Consider the following 21,998-nt stretch of genomic DNA (forward strand, 5'->3'; position numbering starts at 1 on the left):
CTCTGTATCACTGTGCCAGTGCACTGGAGGCGACAGGCTCTTTGTTACTAACCTGCAGAGGTTGCAGACTCTTCACTAGTGCCAGTGTACTGGCAGTGACAGGCTCTGTATAATTGTGCAAGAGCACTGGGGGTGACAGGATCTGTGTTACTAACCAGCCGAGGGAGTGGCAGGCTCTTGATCACTGCCAGTGCACTGGAGGTGACAGGCTCTGTGTTACTAGCCAGCAGATGGGGTGGCAGGCTCGCCACCACTGCCAGTGCACTGGAGGTGACATGCTCTGTGTCACTGTCCCAGTACACTGGAGGTGACAGGCTCTGTGTCAGTGTGCCAGTGCACTGGGGGTGACAGGCTCAGTGCCACTGTGCCAGTGCACTGGAGGTGACAGGCTCTTTGTTACTAACCAGCAGAGGAGGTTGCAGACTCTTCAGCAGTGCCAATGCACTGGAGGTGACAGGCTCTGCATCACTGCCAGTGCACTGGTGGTGACAGGCTCTGTATCACTGCCAGTGCACTGGTGGTGACAGGCTCTGTATCACTGCCAGTGCACTGGTGGTGACAGGCTCTGTATCACTGCCAGTGCACTGGAGGTGATGGGCTCTGTGTTACTAACCCGCAGAGACGGTGGCAGGCTCTTCACCACTGCCAGTGCACTGGCGGGGACATGTTCTGTATCACTGTGCCAGTGCACTGGAGGTGACAGGCTCTTTGTTACTAACCTGCAGAGGCTGCAGACTCTTCAGCAGTGCCAGTGCCAGTGCACTGGAGGTGACAGGCTCTTTGTTACTAACCTGCAGAGGTTGCAGACTCTTCAGGAGTGCCAGTGCACTGGAGGTGACAGGCTCTTATCCTCTGTGCCAATGCACTGGAGGTGACAGGCTCTGCATCACTGCCAGTGCACTGGAGGTGGCAGGCTCTGTATCACTGCCGATGCACTGGAGGTGACAGGCTCTGCATCACTGCCAGTGCACTGGAGGTGACAGGCTCTGTATCACTGCCAGTGCACTGGAGGTGACAGGCTCTGTATCACTGTGCCAGTGCACTGGAGGTGACAGGCTCTGTATCCCTGTGCAAGTGCACTGGAGGTGAAAGGCTCTGTATCACTGCAAGTGCACTGGGGGTGAAAGGCTCTGTATCACTGCAAGTGCACTGGAGGTCAAAGGCCCTGTATCACTGCCAGTGCACTGGAGGTGACAGGCTCTGTATCACTATCAGTGCACTGGAGGTGACAGGCTCTGTATCCCTGTGCAAGTGCACTGGAGGTGAAAGGCTCTGTATCACTGCAAGTGCACTGGGGGTGAAAGGCTCTGTATCACTGCAAGTGCACTGGAGGTCAAAGGCCCTGTATCACTGCCAGTGCACTGGAGGTGACAGGCTCTGTATCTCTGTGCCAGTGCACTGGAGGTGGCAGGCTCTGCATTTATTTATTTATTTATTTATTTTGTCAATTTATAGGGCGCAACAGCTACCCAAGAAGGGTTTCCCGGCGCCTGTGCCAGTGTGCTGGAGGTGACAGGTTGCTTGTTACTAACTCACAGAGAAGGTGGCAGGCTCTTCACCACTGCTAGAGGCCGCTGACCCAATATTAAGGCCATGAAGTGACAAACTCCATATAACAAACCCAAACAACTGATCAAATAATCAGCCTGGAGCTGGCATGCTCTGCCACTGTGCCAGTCTCCACAGTGCTCCCAGTTCTAAGTGCCGGATTGGTAACCCTGCACCCAACCCCGTACCCTTCCGTGCACCAGAGGAGACGGACTCATTACGCCGCTTCCAAGCCCCTGAACCCATGGGCGTCCGCAGGAGGGGGCAAGGAGGGGCGGTTGCCCCCCCCTGGAGCTCCCCTCCTTGCCCCCCTGGCCCCTGCCAGGGCCTGCTCTGACCGGTGCCATCCCACCGGGTGCTGCCTTTCTGGGGGCGCCGTGTTTACAACAGAATTATGATTTTAAAAGCACCTGCTGCTGCGCGTTCCTTTCTTCCTGCAATTACGGGGCCTCACAAACATGTAAGATAACTCCTGTGATTAATGTTCTTCCTGGCCAGAGATCCGAGTTTTGTGTAGTTGAGGTTTTTGAATTATGTGAAGGTAGTACAGAGGGTTAATATGCCTACTGCAAAGAACGTGTACCAAGTAGATCACAAAGTGCATTTAATGTAAATAGATCAGCAGGTTACTGCTTTTAAAAGAGCCATCCTTTTGTTACTTGCAATTTATAACTTAAAATCCTAGGGCCTTCTTTATGAAGGTCTTGTACTTCCGGTGCGTCACTTTTAAAATGGGGAAAAGTGTACCAGTGGCGCAAGGCCTTCATAAATGAGGCCCCTAATATAGAATAGTGAGGTATTAACTTTCATCATAGAAGTGCATACACTCTGCTAAGTATAGAACATAGATTAATGTTGCAACAAGGGTTAATTTGGGTAGAAATGGATTCTTATTATTAAAGAAAACTCCCAACTATGCTGTTTCTTTTTCGAATCTGAGTTTGTGCTTCTCCACACCAAGCACTCCGAAACTATACTGCCTACCACTACGGATGACATGTGACTCCTACACTTTTAGGGGCACATGCATCAAGTGATTTTGGGATCGCAAACGGTGCGAATCGCAAAAATCGTCCGTTTGCGATTCCAAAATCACTGTTTGGGATGCATCAACGCATAATTTAAGAAATAGATATTTTTTGCGATTTCTTAAATTGCAATTGCATTTAAGGAATCGCAATTTGCGATTCCTTAAATGCAATGCATGAAAGTTTTAAAAATAGCGAATTCGCAATTTGGGGGAGCAAATTACCATGAAGTTGAACTTCATGGTAATTTGCGAAAACTTTGAAAATGCACATTTGTGCATTTTTCAAAGTTTCATGTTACGCACACACATGCCCTTAGGGCATGTGTGTGCGCAACATATGTGCATGGATCAATTTCAGGGGTGTATCAGGGTCTCCTGTTGACACCCTGGCACCCTTGAAATTGCATTCTCAATTTGCGATTCTCTAATTGAGAATCTCAAATTGAGAATGTCTTCCCATTCATTCCTAAGGCCCTCTAGGCCCATAGGAATGAATGGGGAGGGATTCCTTAATTGCGATTCGCAATTTGCGAGTCGCAATGAAGGAATTTTAAGAAATCGCAATTTATTTAGCAATTTCTTCATACATAGCCATTTGCGATTCCTTATTAACGGTTCCTTATTTTTCGCTAATAAGGAATCGCAAATGGCATTGTTGATGCATGTGGGCCTTAGTCCTTTGGCTTATGTAACATTTCCTATAAACTAATTTACACAAGTATGATTGATGGTCTGTGTAATGTGTGTGTGATGCAAAGTGCTCTGACATACTTTAATGGTATGAGTAGCACTATATAACGAATTTCATGCATCTGAGAGAGAGTGGTTATGGAGACTTGGTCACTATTAAAGGGTGCTAGTGAGAGAATCCGTGGTGGAGGTGGTCATTGGGGCACTGGGTGCCACCAGCGCTAAAGCCTGGCCTGCCCCCTGCGGACGCGGGACGCCCATGCCATTATGCATTTCACATGGTGCTCCAGCCACTGTTCCTCTCCAACTCGCACTCTCTGTTGTAGTCTGAAGTTCCTCTGCATCCCAGGGCTCAGTAGTACAAGACGCGGGCTTCATTTTCCTGCACCTGTCCTTTGGCACTCTCTTCTAGGTGAACTCCTGTGCATCTCATTGTACGTCATTTAGTCAGAAGCGCCAGGAGACCTCGGACTTTATAGCGCGCTCTGACACAATAACAAGATTGAGGCAAAGTCTTCAAATAATTATTGGATTATAGTGATGGACTGCCTAGAACAGTTGCTGTTAAGTAATTTACTAAGTAGAAAGAATAGTCACATTTGAATAAAAGAGTATATTTTAACGTAGACACCGCTCTGACATAAAATGGTGGACATCAATGGATGATTTTTGATTTAATAAGTTGCATTTTTCAAGAAAGATAGCACAAACAGAAAACGAATGGAAATGAAGTGTTAGACATAAGTCAGTACAGAGGGGAATATCCAGATGGGCTAGGAAGCGTGGATGCTAAGAGGAGAGGGGCTGAGTCCATGTGTAGTCACCACTGTAGTCCAGAGCAGGGAGGAGGTGCAACGAGCAGGCATATGTAAGATGTATCCAAGAGTAGAAATGATCATACAGCCCTTCCGAGTCTTACTCATTGAGGGTTAGAGCAACTCATTCTGGGCACTTGCCCGCATTGCCGCAACATTACAGATTTCTCAATCAAATCAGGGATGTATCTCTAAAAATAATTTTTGGGTCCCTTAACATTTTCTTCCGCCCAATGGTATAGATAGCCAAACAGCAGAAAGTTTACATCCATGTGACTGATAGGCAGGGCCACTGGAATTATGCAATTGTGTGGCGATTTTTGCATAATTGTATATTTGCTGCATTTGTTGCATAATCCAACATATGCCGCATAATCTGCAGAGTTTAAGAAAAAAATTGTTTCTAGCTCAAACGGTTCAAAAGTTAGTAAAAACGTAGCGACACATGCTGATGGGCAGTTGAAAGTCCTTTGCAAAGGTTGACTGAACAACTTTCTGTAGTTTGATGCTATATTTGGGTGTTTAACTAGTACTAATGAGGTGCAACTAATGCCCAAACAGTGTTAACAAGTTTGAAGATGACAAAATGAAGTTATACTGTCACAAAATGTTCCACATAATTAGCTTTTTCTTGATGCATAATTCACGCAACCCTGCCGCTTTATGTGACCCTCCCTGCCTCATAATTACAGTGGCCCTGCTGTTAGGGTATCCCTGCTGAGTGCCTCATAATCTACTCACAGCGTAGAGTGTGATTAGTGTAGTAAGGCTGGGCCTGTCATACCCATGTGCTCTAGACTAAGATCCTGTGGCTGCGCTTGTGTGGTGAATGTGGCCTCAGGGAGTTCAGACCTCTGTGAGGACCATAGACAGTCAAAGTGAGGAAAGCACCTGGCTGCCGACGGCAGAGCCACTTTTCGCAGCTACCTCTCACCACTGGCGGGCCCCAAAACTAGGGCAGTTCCTCATACACACTTAAGGGTCTCCCAACCTGTGCACTAGAGTCTGAGCCCGCGCTGTCGTCAAAATGAGACGGTCAGAGAGAGAAAACAGTAAAACTAGGGGAGTCATGCAATGACACAGAAATGAGTATGAAAACAACACAAACTCAGCGTAGCAGGTGCTCCTGAGTAGACTGGGTAAGATTTTTACGTAGCATCCTGCCAAAAAGATGTCTGCATTCCTCACATGCACTAAGTTACTATCTGGTGACTTCAGAAACAAGGGGTTAGTGGGGCAGCGATGACCAAGCAGTTCGAACTTCTACTCGGACCTAATTTAAGAATTGCCATACGAGCTCCAAGACTGCAAGGTAACCAAGTTAAGTAACACCAGTACAAGGGGTAAATGTAATTTGTGAGGTATAGAGTAAAAATGGTTGTAGAAACATCCGTTTCATTTTCATGTATCATCCCCATCCCTAATTACCAAAAATACAGTACAAAAGGTCGAGAATCCATAATTAGGTACTTTGTAACGCGACAAAAAAGGCCATCCTTCCATCCTTTTTCAAGTTTGGGCTGAATCTCTTTTTCTGTCCATCTGTTCACAGTTGTTCTTAATCACAGTAAAGCGTTGTAAATGGCCACAACACGTGTTTTTATTTTTGTATACATTTGACGCAGGCAGCCAACTAAATAGCCAGTAGGTGCTTAGAAGAATGTAGGGTCTAAATTTAGTGGTTGTGAGATTTGCATAACTGAGGACCCCTATTCCGAGATCCTTCGTATACATAGACCTTCTAGGCAAGGGGGCACCACAGGTTGTAACTAACACGCCAAACCTCAGGACAGGAAGATTTCCAGGATAGCACAGGTACTGGTACAGTAACCGAAGTAAAGAGCAGCACAACGGACTACTTATTAAAACTGTGTTGGGGCCCTGAGAATAGGAAATGTTGTGCCTTGATCCCTGTTGAAAGCCTCTTTCAAGCTAGTCGGTTTGTAGCTCTTAATATTCAGCCTGTTCCTTCACTACTTGAAATGCCCTGGTTGGGAAATATACACTCCTCAGGGGCTTCCTTGCTTCCATTGGCCCCTCTGCTGCCTTCTGCTTGTCGAATCCAACATTAAGTTAACCTAGAAGCGCAGCAAGGTGCTTCAAGTACCTCAGGTCTGTGAGGGAACGAATCAGATGTTCCAGGGTCAGTGTCGCGCACAAAAACCATTTCCCAGTGTAGCTGGAGACCGAGGAACCAGCTGATCACAACATGTAAAAAGGCTGTTGCATCCTGGAGCACTGGTGGTTGTCGGGTCGAGGAGGGGCTAGCTTTGCAGATAGAGGATGTGGGTGCACATCCTTTGTGGAAGGAATCCACCCTTTTTCTCTGGGAGAAACTTACAAGGACAATAGCTGCATAACGTAAAACACAGATTTTTAAAAAATATTTTTCATTTTGTCGGACAAAACATATTAGTCTACACAAGACAGTGAGGTACATGGGGGCAGTAAGAGTAACAATCAATAAGGAATTCTTCTGCGCTGGAGTGACTGGTGACATAGTAAGTATCAATAGGGCACAGTGCGAGAGGACCAGCATAGTGTCTGTCAGTCACTGCCCTAATTTGCTGCTTATCATTTGATTCACTTTCAGGTGTGCATTGATGGGAGATTTCTATATTTATAGTGTACTGGCGTGTGGTGCTTGCATCAGGAGTTGCCTTTTGTTAAAGGTGTAAGTTGTACTTCCAGGTTTCAGCGGCAGTCGTCTGTCACTCTTTCCTTTGTTGTTTTCATGACACAGCTGGTTTCTCCGGCGGCTGCTGTTTGTTCGCAATGGGTCAGGTTCTTGGCTCTAGTGAAAGGCGCCCTTCGGCTGCTTTGTATTGCTAAGAAGTGTACGTTTCGTCAGTGCACACCAGGCTCCCCGCAGAGCGTCTGCCTCTTGCTCTGGTGTTGTTTTTGTCCTCAGGCTGCTCCCCGCCCCTATTCACCTCTCTGAGAGCCAGTGCCCCCTTTGACAATCTCAACCTGCCACCCACCGCTTCCCCGCCTCTTCTCCCGGTTCACACCTTGGTGCTTTCACACTTAACGTCACCTCCAGCTCGCATTTTCGGAGGGCCCCGGGCTCCCTATCACCGACATGAGGAGGAGGAAGAGAGAGGGGGGACAGAGGAAGACTTGGAGTCGGGGAGACGGATACGGTGGAGGGTGAGAGTGAACGAAGAGGGGTGAGCGAAAGAGAGAGAGCAGCAGTGGGGAAAGAGAGACCGAGAAGTAGGGAGGAAGGAAGATGAGAGAGCAAGTGGAGAGGGAGTGGGGGGTCTGGGTGAGGGAGAGCAGCTTCAGAGAAGTGAGACCTGTGTCTTAACTCCACCAGTGAAGACAGCGGGTCCAAAGGAGAAAGAACCAGGCCAGACATAGCAGGTCCAGGCAGTGTGCACGAAGGCAGGCTCGGTGGGTCCGGAAGAGGGACAGGGCAGGCAGAACAGCTCCAGAGAAGGGCGAGCAGAACCGGACCAGGGCGAGCCGATCCGGACCAGCAGATCCTCCCTGAGCAGGGAGACGGCGCGATACCGAATCAGAATTTAGTGTTCAGCTTTTGGGGTGCCGGGGGACAACTTTAGGGTTCAGGGTGGGTGTGGGTTTTAAGGTGCCAGGGGGTAATTTTAGGGTTCAGGGCGGGTATGGGTTTTGGTGTGCAAGGGGGGACATTTTAGGGTTCAGGGTGGATATGGGTTTTGGGGTGCCAGGGGGACAATTTTAGGGGTCAGGGCGGGTATGGGTATAGGGTGCCAGGGGTTTAATTTTAGGGTTCAGGATGGGAATGGGTTTTGGAGTGCCAGGGGGACAATTAATGGATCAGGGTGGGTATGGGTTATCTGTGCCAGGGGGGTAGTTTTAGGGTTCAGGGCGGGTATGAGTTTTGGAGTGCCAGGGGGACAATTAATGGATCAGGGTGGGTATGGGTTATCTGTGCCAGGGGGGTAGTTTTAGGGTTCAGGGCGGGTATGAGTTTTGGGGGGCAGGGGTAATTTTAGGGTTCAGGGTGGGTATGGGTTTCAGGGTGCTAGGGGGTAATTTTAGGGTTCAGGGTGGGTATGGGTTTTGAGGTGCCAGGGTTCAGGGAGGGTATGAGTTTTTAGGGGGGTGGAGTAATTTTAGGGTTCAGGGTGGATATGGGTTTTGGGCTGCTAGTGTGTCATTTTAGGGACCAGTGAAGGTATGGATTTTGGGGAGCCACAAAAGAAAGATGGCTGTGGCACAACAACCCTATGGTGTATGAGATAATATGTGGCCTGCTTCCTGCCCCCCCAATGGCTCCTCCTGCGCCCCCGTGTTTCTTGTGCCCCACCTGGCACACATCATGTCAAAGGATGGTGATGACCTTAACATTTGCCCCCCCCTGGAAAAATTTCTGCGGACGCCCATGCCTGAACCGCCTCAGTCCTCGGGGCGTTGCTCTTGGTAAACAGATGCCACCCCACTGACCAGCAGTCATCCGCTCTGGTGGTGCCAGGCCATTCTTTCAGAGAGCAGTGTGGGTGCTGGAATCCACGGCAGTGATTGACAGCTCCTGCGGCATGACCTTCGTGCAGGGGGTTCCCGCCATGGCCGCGCGCCTGGCTTCAGTTTCACCACTTCCCCGGGGCGCGACGCAGGAGCTGAAATCCCCAGCCAAGTCAGGAGAGTCCCTGGGAAACCAGAGCAGCTGTTTACTCACAGGGAAGGACTCTGTGACGAAGAGTGAAAGTGAAAGTGAGCCCAGCAGGGCAGGCCACGTCATGCACTGTCTGCACGCACAGCTCACCTCCCCTGGAGACATTAACCCTGAGGGGGCCGTGGATGCCACACACTGGGATTAGATCTCTGAGGGGTGATCTTTTGAGAAGGTCCTTGTCCCAAGGAAGCCACACACTGCCAAATCAATCAATCAAGCTATCTGGATTTGTATAGCCCGGCAGCCACCGTGAGGGAATGCACAACTTTGGAGCAGTGTTGTGCACCTGGGCCTACACTCCGAGAGTCTGAACTGCCCTTTTATAATTATGGTTGTTGCATGAGAGGAGTGTGTTGTGCTCTTGGTGAATGTAGCTGTAGTGATACTGGGGAGAGGGTGCGCCTGGGTGCCTCCGAGCCAAAGATCAGAGCGTAACAATAACACGTAAGGGCACTGGTATTATCTTGGGTCTGGACCCACAAGCCCTTCAGCTCCCATTTATAACCGTCTTCCATCGCCAGGTGTGTGTTGGCATGTGTCTACCTGCGAGAGAACCAGGTGACTCCATCCCTTATCTACGCCGGGTCTGGTGGCCCAGTTGACTAATGCATCCTCTGCAGGGGCCTTTGTTCGACCTCATGGTCACAGGTTCAAATCCCGGTGGGTCCACTCAGTCTTTCATCCATCTGAGGTCGATAAAATGAGTACCATTGAGTTGGGTAACAATAAACATCTGTTATTCAGCGCCAAGAGACCTATGAGTGAATGTGCACATTACAAATACACATGTTATGTGATGTTACTCCAACCAAGTCCACTCAACTCGGCTCCTGTATCAGAGTTACAATAGTCTCTGAGTCTCTGTGACAGTTTAGGGTTGTGGTGCAGGGGAGTCAAGGCACCCCAGCTGTCCTGAGTATTGGCACTTGTTTGTCGCCTCTGCCTAGCTGGTAGAGGTAAGCCTTGAAGTCTACCCCTAGTAATGGTGGTCCATTGTCTTTCTTCACCAACTCTGGAATGTTGTTTGCTAAAAGGCCTTTTCCAGTTTGAGGAGGACATGTCCAAAGGCCATGGTTTTGCAAGATTTACTCTACCAGTTACTGTAGACATGAATGATGATGAGAAGTAGTTCTATCCAGTTGGAGAGTGCACTGTAGTCATTACCGAGGGTGGACAGTCGCGACTCACATGTGTTTACGATTATGGATGCAGGTCCATTTGACTATGGTTATAGGATTATGATTTTAGAGCCTCACAACTGTAGGTCCTAACCTGACACACGTATGTCTTTCCAGATACTCCAAAGAGCCTCAAGGGTCTACTGACTGATGGGGTCTCTGCCTTTTGATTTGAATTGGATTGTCGCCCATATATTGTTTTTTGCTACTTCAAGTGCCAGCTGGAGGAATGTGTCAGCAGCTGTTGCGTCAGCTGTTTCTTGCAGGGATATTGCTCTCAGGCATCTCTAGAAGGCCAGTAAGTGTTGTGTTCTTTGGCTTCAGTTTGAGGGTTAGGCTCATAGTCCCCTGGACATTGCAAGAGGAAGTTGGCCGGGTTGCGGCAGCCAGGCCAGTGGGTTGAGTCAATACATTTATGGTGCAATATCCACTTTTCGATCCTTGGCGGGTATGCGAGGAGGACTCTGCAAACAGGTGTATCAATGTCATGCAATCAGTGGTTACCTGGAATCGATCAGGCCTATACCTTTTAGAGGGGAAAGTCAGTGCAGCCCACTTTACGGCGAATGCCTTCCTCTTGGACAAGCTCTATTGATTCTCAGTGTCCAAGGGGGTCTGGCTTGCAAAAGCCACCGGTGCCCATATGTCGGGACTCTGCTCTTGTGGGAGTTCTTCCCCAAGACCTGTGTGTCACGCATTCACAAGTGCTATCTGTATCTTTGAATAGAGGGGCTTCATTGTCGCATTACATAGTGGGTCATTTTTGATCTTCCCTGGCGTGGCTGGGTGTTTTTCCATCCAAGACCACAGGCATTCTGGTCATGTTAGTCACATCAGCAGCTCCGTATGGGAGGCTCAGCTCAGAATGAAGCACACACAGCTCGCCGCAATTCTAAGGAGGTTTCCCACCTGGGAGGTCTTATGTTAGGCCGTGTCATGATGACGTTGACCTTATGGGGTCTACACTGACTCATTGCAAAAGAACACATAGCCATATGTTGCCTTTACTGGGCATAATTTATTGTATTGTAATTGCATTTATATAGCGCTTACTACCCCTGACGAGGCGGCGAAGCGCTTTTTCGGCGAGTAGCACGCTACTCCGGGACCCATAGAGGATTACTGTTGAATTAGTTTAGTGAAACATGCAAGTACATTTTAAGTGGTGGATAGGTTAGTCAATTATTTGAATTTGGAATGATAGCAGAAGGCTAGAGGAGGACAAAGGTTTGTATTTATATAGCGCTTGTTGACGCACGCTATTCAGGAAGCCTACAAAGGATTAGTGGTGAATTAATATGGTGAAATATGAAGTAATTTCAGTGGTTGATATTAGTCCGTTACTTGGAGTGAGAAGGATAGCGGAGGGATAGAAGGGGAAGAAAAATTTGCATTCATATAGCACTTGTTACACCTGATGGTTTTGAATCGCTTTTCTGGCAAGTAGCACGCTACTCCGGAACCCAAAAAGGATAACTGTTGAAAATTAGGGCCATGGCTGCAGCTGTGCAGGAACAGAACCATCCCGCTAACTGAAAATTATGTGTCCGAGGTGGGCCCAAACCACGGGACACACAGGTTTTTGAGTCCTGCGCAAAGGGCGACAGTCCCAAGTCTTTGATACTGGTTTATCCAACCCCATGCGAGTGGGGGAAGCAGCCCAAGAGGGTGTGAGAAGTTATCCTGGCATGTGATGTTCACTATTCTAGTGGGCACCTTGCACCAGTCCAAACGACCCTTATTGATGGTAGTTGTAAAGTCAACCTTATAGACAAGCTATCCTAGTGGTAGCATGGACCAGCAGTCTTAGGCTAAAACCTCAGAGAACATGAGAAGCAAGCCTTTTTACCAATTATAATCCCTTGAGTACCAAATGAAAGGATACCACACAAGGTATATATCAAATATATATGTATTTATTTCTAACACAACCCCTCTGAACTCTTTATGAGGTCAGAGATCAAAATACATCACAAGTTACTCATTAAGCATACTATAAGTTGCACAAATACAGTTCTGCCCTATGGGGCCTCATAAACCATATACTAAGTAAGTGGTATAAGAACCACTTCAGGAATAGGGAATAGGCCTAGGGCCTAAGAAATCGCTGGGGCTACACTGGACAACCAAAGGTTAGGAAGTAGGAGACCAACGGGAGACGCGTGCAGTGTCTAAACACAGTCGCGAGTTACCATTGACTTATAATGGAGAAAGAAGAAGTTACAAAGTTACTGATTAAGGGCACTTCCGGATGGACTACAGTAAAACCCCTTTAAACTAGCACACTTCGAGAGTCAACACCCACGGGAGCACCGGAGTACTCGAGTTACCTGACCCAGGGAAGCCGGGTGCATAGCTGTCTTTTCGTGTCGGGTTTCGTCTATGTTTTCTATGGAGATCTGCAAAGAAGTGCTGCAGGCGATTAGAGGAAAAGTGTCCAGGTGGATCCAAGGGTGGATCGGAGACGAGAAGAATCTGCAAGCAGAGGGGAGAGAGTCTGGGTCACTAGCCAGCGACCAGGAAGGAACCAGGCGATGTTGAGTTGATTCAGGTGAAGAGGTGAAGCTTGTCTTTGCTTCCACGAGGACCAGGAGGCGTCGAGGATGACCAGGAGCTGGATTCGAGCTGTCCCACAAAGGATCTAGTTGACTGCGGTGTCGGTTTCCGGACTGGACCCAACAAGCCTTGGTAACTGCAATCCACGCAGGAAGTTAAGATGGGCTTCGAGTCAGACAAGCAAGGTCTGGGCAGCTTCTCTTTAGGAGGGAAGCTGGAGCAAGCCTGGAGCAACCAGGAAAGCAGTTTAATTTCAAAGGTTCGTCTTCCGAGTGCTCACTAGCCAATGGGCTAGCAATAGGGAAGACGAGTAGAGCAGAAATGCAGGATCAGGCCCCATGCGGCACTCATGGAGTGTGGAGGGCTGAGCTTTGGTGCAAATGGCACTCGGGTATGGGACTTCTCAAACCCCAATGCACAACTTAGAGGGTGCCTCGGTAGTTGCACTGTTAGCAAAATGCAGGATGTCCAAGGTGTCTGGTCCCACGTCTCTCGTGTCTGCCACGGGTCTCAGCTTTGCTGTGGATGTCTATTGGAGTCGGAGAAGTCTGGAAGTCCAGTTCCTGAGTAGCTGTGTCTTCGGGTTTCCGGCAGGAGCGTCGACAAAGCAAACTGGCAAGGTACTGGTGGTGCCTGTTTGCACAGGGTGGTCACTCCTTGACCATAAGGGAGATGTCTTCAGTCTTCTAGTCGATATAGAACATCAAAGGTCCAAGAGTTCGTATCAAAGTTTCTTCCAGGATTAATCTAAAGTCTCTAGACACAGCTCCCATCTTTATACTGATTTTAGGGGCTGGATTACCTGCTAGGTTCCTCCTATGGGTGGACCCTGAGAAGGGGGTGGTTACACCCCTTTCTCTTTGTCAAGTTTTGCGCCAGAGCGGGGCTCGAGTGCCACAGCAACTGGTTTGAACCGGGCTATGCATGGAGCACCTTGTGTGCCCCAGGCAGTGTCTGGAAAAGCATCTTTCGATTCAATTCACCCTGCCCCAATACACTACAGGCTGTCTGGGGAGGTGCTAGCCCCTCCCCTGACAGGAAACCTATTGTCCAGGCCTCTCTTGCCAAAGTTCCCTCCAGCAGCACGTGGTCAGACTCGCGTCTGTGGCAGCAGCATCCATCTTGTGATGCTAAGGCTCTGTTTAACTTTAACCGGGTAAAGCAGTAACTACATGTCTTCTGCCTCTAGAAGGGTGGAATGCTACCCCCGCCACCAGAACTGGCGGGGGGGGGGGTAGTATTCCAAAGTTTTTGTCACCTTACACAACATGTTTTGATAAAGCCAAACCAAAGTTAGCATTAACCGCGAGGATTATAATGCACTTAAGAGTATATGGTATGGCTATATCATATAACAGCTATAAGGAGATGGTTCCGAAAGCTGCAAAGGGGCTCAGCTCATGCTAGAGCACCCTCTCACATAAAACCAAGCACTCTGCCTTCAGGATTGTCAAGGCCTGCCATAGGAGTGACTTATAGGTATATATGTGCCTATATATAGATATAGGTATACTGGGCCCGATTCACAGAATGAACTTAAGACTCAATCCTAAACTTACTACTGTTTTGGTATTCACAGATTGCACTTACTACTTTTGGTATTTACAGAATGAACTTACTACTTTTGGCATTCACAGAATGCACTTACTACTTTTGGTATTCACAGAATGAACTTACTCATTTCGGTATTCACAGAAGTTAGGACTCCTAACTTTAGGACTCCTAAATGCCTTCTGTGAATACCGAAAGGCCTAAAATTACGATTTTTCTCAATTTAGTAGTAGTAAAGTTAGGACTACTAACTTTAGGACTCCTAAATGCCTTCTGTGAATACCGAAAGTCTTAAAATTAGGATTTTTCTCAATTTAGTAGTAGTAAAGTTAGCCTAACTTTACTACTACTAAATTGAGAAAAATCCTCGTTTTAAGACTTTCGGTATTCACAGAAGGCATTTAGGAGTCCTAAAGTTAATAGTCCTAACTTTACTACTACTAAATTGAGAAAAATCGTAAATAGCAGTCAAATATCCAGACATAAAGTTTGCACCTCTGTCTGAGACAACCTCTTTGGGAAAACCCACTCTTGAGAAAACTCCCAGGAGGGCTCTTGCCACAACAGAGGCTGTTGTGGTCCTTAGGGGAATAGCTTCTGGGTATCTGGTGGCATGATCCACTACCACCAGAATAAACCTGTGCACAGATGCTGTTTGGGGATCTATTGGTCCAGCAATGTCAATACCAACTCTTTCAAAGGGAACCTCCACCACAGGTAGCAGTATTATGGGGGTCTTGGTGGTGCCACCTGATTTGCCACTGGCTTGGCAGGTGACACAGGAGCAACAAAACTCCTTGGTATCTTCTGACATGTGGGGCCAGTGAAAGTGAGGGACAAGCCTGTCCCAAGTCTTGTTCTGGCCAAGATGTCCTGCTAGGGGAATATCATGGGCTAAGGTGAGAAGGAAGCCCCTGAATGCCAAAGGTGTGACCAACCTCCTGGAGGCACCAGGCTTGGGGTCTCTAGCCTCTGAATACAGGAGCCCTTCATCCCAATACACTCTATGGGCACTGTTGTATCTTGGTGTCTTCTTATGATGCTGCAATGTTCTATGTGTTACACTGTGCTCACTGGATTCCAGAGTGTGGAATCCAGGGAGCAGTCTAGAGATGAACGGTTGCTGAAGGAGTTGGTCCTTGGATGTCTCTGGAGTTGTAATATTGAATAAACATCTTTTCTACTTCAAACCACTGTTTTCAAGCCATTTCAGTGGCCACGAGGATGGGATCGATTTGAAGAAACATATGAAGAAGAAGTGACTTGATGAAGTTTTTCTTATGAAGATTCTCTACAACCCCAGATCAAAGCTGAATATGATATGAACTTTCAAGGTACCTGATGAATATATATATTTTTTTCTCAATAGGTCTTTTTAAAATTTTTTCTCGTGTTTTATTTTTCTTCACATAAACTCTTTAAAAAAACTGTTGCTTTGCGCTAAAATTTGAACTTATACATGAACCCCTTTGTTTTCAAATTGATGAAACTATTTTTTTTTTACAAGTTAACATTTTGCGCAACATCGTACTTTTAAATTAGTCATCGTAATTTGCCTCGTGTCATTGTTAAGGATTTCATCCGGATTTCAATCGTGACCTGGTTTAAAAAAAACGCTGTGTTGATTTTCAATCAACTTAACGTGCACTCGTCACAGCTGAAATCATTTCACTTGTCAAAGCTTCTTCCTGCGTTGCTGTATTGCTGTGCATCATCACGTCTGCTCACGTTGAATACGCTACTCACGCACAGCGGCGGCCATCTTGGATCTCCATGGTAACAGCCCGATGCCATATCACTTGTCGGCTTTGTTTTTCTTCGTGATTTTGATGTAAACACTGCAGCGTTTACGATTTTTATTTACTGAAAACTACTACAAGGCAAATTCAACGCGCATTTGAAAACAAAGACACATATATCATTTTTGGAACACAACCAATATTTTTGTTCGTATATACAGACTTTGCATATTCTGAGATGAACTTCAAGCAACAATTCACAAGTAAACTTCAAGCTACAATACACTGACAACGGTGACTACATTACTTATTTTAGTTTATTTCTTTATTCCTCTTATTTACAAAGTGTATATATTTATTCTGATATTTACATTCTTTTAATTAATATGGATGTTTCATCTTCTGTGGTTGCTCCTCCCAAGTTCTTACAATGTCCTGGTCCTCCTTCAATGAATTGGGAAGATTGGTCAGAATCTTTTGAGACCTACTTAGAAGCAATCGGTGGTGATGTATTTCTACCATCTAGGAAATTAGCCTTATTAAAACACAATTTAGGAGTTGAAGGCAGAAAAGTTTTAAAAACTTTACCTGTAGTTAATCGTGTTGTTTCAACTGTTGTTGACAATGATGAAAGTAGTGAAACTAGCGAAACACGTTCAAATGACACATCTATTGATGTATATTCTGATGCTTTAAAAGCTTTAGAAGAAAACTATGGGAAGAAAACTAGCATTGTAGTTGAAAGGCACAAATTTTTCTCGAGAGCACAATTACAAGGTGAAAATGTGCAACAGTATGTAGCTTGTTTAAGAACCTTAGCCATCACATGTAAATTCAAAGATTTACATGAAGAGATTATTAGAGATCAATTTATAAATAGAATTAAAAATATTAAAATCCAAGAACGTTTACTTGAGCTCAAGAATCCCTCTTTGCAAAAAACGCTTGATACTGCTAGAAAAATGGAAAATACTTCTCATTATGTTAAAGAATTAAGTTCTTTACCACAAAAAGATAAAGATGAATCTGATAACGTTAATGCTTTAAGTAATAGCTATAAAAAAACAGAGTTCAAAAATGATAACAAGGACATGAAAATTAATGTTTCCAAAAACAAAATCAGTTTTAACAAACGAATATGTTTTAGGTGTGGTAGCCAAAAACACACTGCGGATTTCAATAAATGTCCAGCTAGTAAAGTCACATGCATTAAATGCAAAAAAATAGGTCACTTTGCTAAATGGTGCAGAACTGGTGATAATAGCAATTGGAAAAGTTCTGTCAATCTTGTTGAATCTCAATTAGACAGTGATGATGATGAAAACGATGGCAATGAAAATGATATTGAAGTAATGGTGCTGCATGATGATTCTGTAAATGATATTTCTGAAGATTACTATCCTCCTAAATGTGAAGTACTAATAAACCAAGTCAACATGATGCTTTGGGCAGATTCATGTTCACCGTACACTATTATTGATAAAAGTATGTGGGAAAATGGAAACAAAACAACTTTAATATCCTCTGATGTACGACCTAAAGGATATTGTGGTATAAAATTACCTATGTTAGGTTATTTTGATGCCCAATTAACTTTTAAAGGTAGATCTTGTTCTAGTAAAGTGTATGTTGTTGAACAAGGGCGAGCTTTATTAAGTTGGAAAGATCTTAAAAAGATGGGGTTAATATTGAATCCCAACCATCCTGATCAAGTGGTGTTATCTAATGATTATCCTGACCAGGTATTATTAACTAATGATGATTCTTCTTCAAAATGGGAATCTGTTTTTCCCAAATTGTTTAGCAAAGACCTAGGGTGTTTAGTCAAATTTGAGCATAAGATTATTTTGAAAGCGGACAGCATACCATCTGTTCATAAAGTAAGAAATGTACCATTTGCTTTACGAAATTCTTTAAAAGAAGAATTGAATAGATTGTGCGATGCTAAAGTAATAGAACCTATTGAAGCCTCGGATTGGCTTAGTCCCATTGTTTTGGCTCGCAAACCCAACGGAAAAATTAGGATGTGTGTGGACCTGAGAGATTTGAATAAAAACATATGGGTTGATCGCTATCCTCTGCCACACATCAATGAGATGATATCTAGTATTAAAGATGCCATGTATTTCTCATCAATTGATTTGTCTAATGCATACCACCAAATCAAATTGCATGCGGAATCTAGGCATTTAACATCTTTCATTACTCCTGAAGGTGCTTTTCAATATCTCAGAATGCCGTTCGGATTGGCATCTGCATCTTCTGTCTTTCAGAGAGTCATGTGCATTATTTTAAAGGATGAGGTGAATGTGAGAATATTTCAGGATGATGTTCTTATTTGGGGTAAAGATTCATTTTCTCATGACAAAGCAGTACACAGTGTTCTTCAGAAACTACAAAATGCTGGTTTGACTGTATGTGGTAAAAATGCAAGTTTGGGGTGAAACAAATTGATTATCTTGGACATACTATTTCCAATGAAGGTGTTAAACCTAAAATGAAGTTATTGGATGCTATTGAAAAGGCACCTCATCCTATCAATAAAGATCAGTTACGATCGTTTTTGGGACTTGCAGAATATTATTCTAAATTTGTTCCAAACTTTGCTGATAAGGTATATAATTTGAGATTATTGATGAAAAAGGGTACTTCTTTTATATGGTCCACCTTATGTCAACAAGCTTTTGACAACATCAAAATGGATGTTACTAAAGCAGTTGCTCTTAAGCCTTATGATCCAAATCATGCTTCCATTATTGTGGTAGACTCTAGTGCATATGGTTTAGGTGCTGTTCTTATGCAAAAGCATAGTGGAGTTAACCGAATCATAGCTTTTGCGTCTCGTACACTCAGGGGTGCTGAACCTTCGTATTCCGTAATTGAAAAGGAAGCTTTAGCATGTTGGTGGGGTGTAGACCATTTTAAAACTTTCATTTGGGGAACAGCAATCGAATTAAGAACAGATCACAGACCTCTCATTGACATTTTTACTACAAAAGGTGCTTCTAGGGCAACTCCTAGAATAGCAAAATGGTTGTACAGGCTACAAGGATATCATTTTCAGATAAACTATGTTCTCGGTCACAAAAACATCAATGCAGACTGTTTATCACGTCTTCCTTTGCCTTATGATATGGATTGTGCAGTAGAGGATAATGATGAATGGTTAGTAGTCGGTATAGAAGAATCGTGTAATAGTGCATTAAGTGAACAGGAATGGATTCAAGCTGAGGCTGATGATATTGTGTTGCAACAAATTATCAATAATCTGCACGTTGGTGTTGATTTATCATCTTTGGACAAGTCTATTCTGGCTGATTATAAAATGGTTTGGTCGGAGTTATCTTTTTATGATTGTATACTTAGAAGAGGTGACAGATTGGTTGTACCTTCAACACTACGTGATACATTGTTGAGTTTGTTACATGAAGGACATAGTGGAATGACTAGCATGACAAGGAGAGCTAGGAATGATTTTTGGTGGGTCGGTATGGACAAAGACATAGATAGATGTGTTCGAAATTGTTTAGCATGTATGTGTAGTGATAAATCCCACAAATCTCAAGAAACTACTATTTCTGCAACTCCTTTTCCTGACAAACCTTGGGATAAAGTCGCTATTGATATTTGTGGTCCATTTCATGTTAAGGGAATTGAAAATAAGTTTGCTATTGTTTTGATGGATTTTCACTCCAAATGGCCTGAAGTAGCTTTTGTAAGGGACATTAAGGCTTCCAATGTAATTGAATTTTGTGAGGGAATTTTTCGTAGAGAGGGTTATCCAAGTGTGATCTTATCAGATAATGGTCCGCAGTTCATAGCAGAAGAATTTTCTGTTTACCTTAAGAAGGTAGGCGTGAAACACATTACCACCTCTGTGTATAATCCTAGAGAAAATGGTTTGATAGAAAGGTTTAACCGTGTGTTGAAAGAATGCATTCAACTCGCCAGCAACAATGATGATAATTGCAAGGATGCTGTTAAAGAAATGTTATGGTGTTATAGGAATACTCCTCATACAGCTACGGGAATGTCTCCTTTTTCTTTGTTAAAAGGGCGTGTGGCTGGGTCTAAAGTTAAACCAACTTGGATGTCCAAAGATAGTACAAAAGAAATTGATGGTAAGAACTTGTTGAGTAAAGTTCAACAGTATCAGAAAAAATATGTACATGATCATAATGCCAAAGTTAATTGTAATGTTAGAACATTTAAGGTTGGTGATTGGGTACGCTCACAACTAATGGGAAATCGGAAACCGGGTTTTTCCAAATGGTCTAAACCAAAACAAATTATTTATGTGGCTGGAAATGTCGTGCCATTTCAGGTACCTGCAGCAGCTTGCTGTCTGAGGGGTTCAAGAGAGGGGCAGTCCAACTGCGCCTGCCTCAGATCTGCCCTTGAAGGTCCCCCTGTCCAAAGAAACTCAACCTGATCAGGCTCACGCTCTTCTAGGACAGTTCCTTCTTGGGTCTCACAGTCAGCTTCCTTGGAAGGCTGATCCTCATCCTGAGGTAAGGGGGAAGGCACTGCCTTAACCGTACTGCTCTTTGTCTTGGTAGGTAACTGGTCCATCATTTAAGGATCCAGGGCATGTTCAGTTTTGCACTTTTTGGCCTGTGACCTGGTCACAGCAAGGACATGTGCTGATATGCCTAACATCTCTGCATGAGTCCTATACTCCACTTCAGACCAGACTGAAGATTCCAGATCATTGCCAAACAGACATTTCACAGGGAGGTCTGAACTAACAACAACTCTTATGAGGCCAGTTACCACTCCCCAGGAGAAATTAACAATTGCCATACTATGGGTGGTAGTGACATTGCTTGCATTGGTCACTAGGTAATTCTCACCTAGTATGAACTGTCCAGGGTCCACAAAGTTGGGCGTCACCATGGTGACACTGGCACATGTGTCCCTGTAGGCCTGAGCCACTTTATTATTAATCAAAGGAGTCTGTCTGTACTTGCCCAAGTTACTGGGGCTCACAGTAGAGGACATAGCCATGTCCACATCACAGACAAGAACAGCTTGAGTTTGTATTCTGACTAGGCCAGAATCCACCTCAGTTCCCAGGGTCAACCCTACTACACCCTTCTGTTGAGAACCACCACTATTCGCTGTACTAGGGGGAACAGTTGCTTTAGGGGCAATGGTGGCTGGAGCTGCCACCTTCTTGGTGCAATCACTGGTCCAGTGAGTATGTATTACTTTTACAAAAATTACACCATGGTTTCTTTGGACCTTCTTTCTTTTTGGATTTCTTAGAACCCCCCTCATTAGAAGCTTTTTGGGGACCTGGCGAAGACTTCTGGTCTTTTGCTTTCTCCCCACCCTTTCGGTCTTGCTTCTTCTGATCACCACCTTGGTTCTGGACCTTCTGCGGCACCCTGGTTCTGGCACATTTGTCTGCCTTCTTTCCCAATTCTTGGGGAGAGGTCAGATCAGAGTTAATCAGGTGTTGATGCAATAACTGGTTCTGACAATTACTAAGAATTTGTTCTCTCATAATCAAATTATACAATCCTGTATAGTCTTTGACCTTACTGCCCAGTAACCAGCCTTCCAGAGCCTTAGTGGCACAATCTACAAAGTCAGTCCAGTCCTGAGTCTGTGTCTTCTGGGTGTCTCTGAACAGCAACCTATACTGCTCAGTGGTTAAGCCAAACCCAAATATCAGAAACAACAAAACAATTGCCTATACTGCTCAATTATTTTCTCAAAGAACAATAAAGCTGAGCACCACGTTCTCAACTTAATAGACCACTCTTTCAGTCTTGAAATGTATCTAAAAAATATCTTTAATTTATTTTAAAGAATTTTTAGTTATTTCCTTTTTTAATTTTTAACATCCGACATTAAGATATCACAAACTAAAGTAATACTACCTATTTATATTAATTGCGATAAGGAGGAGGAGAGGACTCCAATAGTTAAGACAAATTTGTGAATATGTACATGGGGGTGTTAGAAAGAATGTGCAAACAATGCAAGGGTAGACAACCTAAACAATTAAATTCAAAACTCATTCATCAGAATCATACAACGTCATTTTTACAACATTCATACGAGATGAGAAACACAAAGTGAGGGTTATTGTGAGAAAAGGAGGGGAAAAGGTTTTTTTAGTGTGTAGGAGTAAAATGGGATAAAATCCCTGAATCTAAATCCTTTCTCAATCCAGTGTTCTAAGGGAAACAATAAGATCTTTTTCTTATAATCACCTTAGGT

The sequence above is a fragment of the Lissotriton vulgaris genome, chromosome 7 (genome assembly GCF_964263255.1).
Source record: "Lissotriton vulgaris chromosome 7, aLisVul1.2, whole genome shotgun sequence".
Lineage (NCBI taxonomy): Eukaryota > Metazoa > Chordata > Amphibia > Caudata > Salamandridae > Lissotriton > Lissotriton vulgaris.